The sequence below is a fragment of the Bison bison genome, unplaced genomic scaffold (genome assembly GCF_000754665.1).
Source record: "Bison bison bison isolate TAMUID 2011002044 unplaced genomic scaffold, Bison_UMD1.0 scf7180017864500, whole genome shotgun sequence".
Taxonomy (NCBI): Eukaryota; Metazoa; Chordata; class Mammalia; order Artiodactyla; family Bovidae; genus Bison; species Bison bison.
This window is the reverse complement of record NW_011495059.1, coordinates 8,067,400-8,068,043: the sequence shown is the minus strand read 5'-3', so window position 1 is coordinate 8,068,043 and position 644 is coordinate 8,067,400.

Sequence of the window (644 nt, the reverse complement as noted above, 5' to 3'; positions counted from 1 at the left end):
AAACTTACAGAGACAAACAACGTAATTCCTGAAATCAAAACACTCTAAACTGAATCAATAGCAGAATATCTGAAGTAGAAAAATGAATCAGGGGAAGATGAAATGGTGGAAATAACTGCTAAAAAGAAGAATAAACTAAGAAAAAAAAAAAGAAAAGAAAAGAATGAAGGATAATCTCAGAGACATCTGGGAAAATGTCAAATGCATCAATATTCCAATTATAGGGGTCCCAGAAGAAGATGAGTGGAAGAAAGGGTATGGGAACTTTTTTGGAGAGATTAGAGTTGAAATTTTCCCCAATGAAGAAAAGGAAATAATCAAACAAGTCCATAAGGCACAATGAACCCCAAACAGAATAAACCCAAGGAGAAATATGTCAAGACACATACTATTCAAACTAGAAAAGGTTAAACACAAAGAAAGAATATTAAAATAAATAAGAGAGAAGCAACATTCCACATACAAGGGAAACCTCATGTTCTTAAAAGCTGTTCTTTCAGCAGAAAGTCTGCAGGCTAGAGGGAATGGGAAAAATCTAAAGGACTGAAAATTAAAACTGTATCACCAAGATTACTGTACTTAAGTATTTCTTTCAAAATTGATGAAGAATTCAAAAGCTGTTCATACAAGCAAAAATTTAAGAC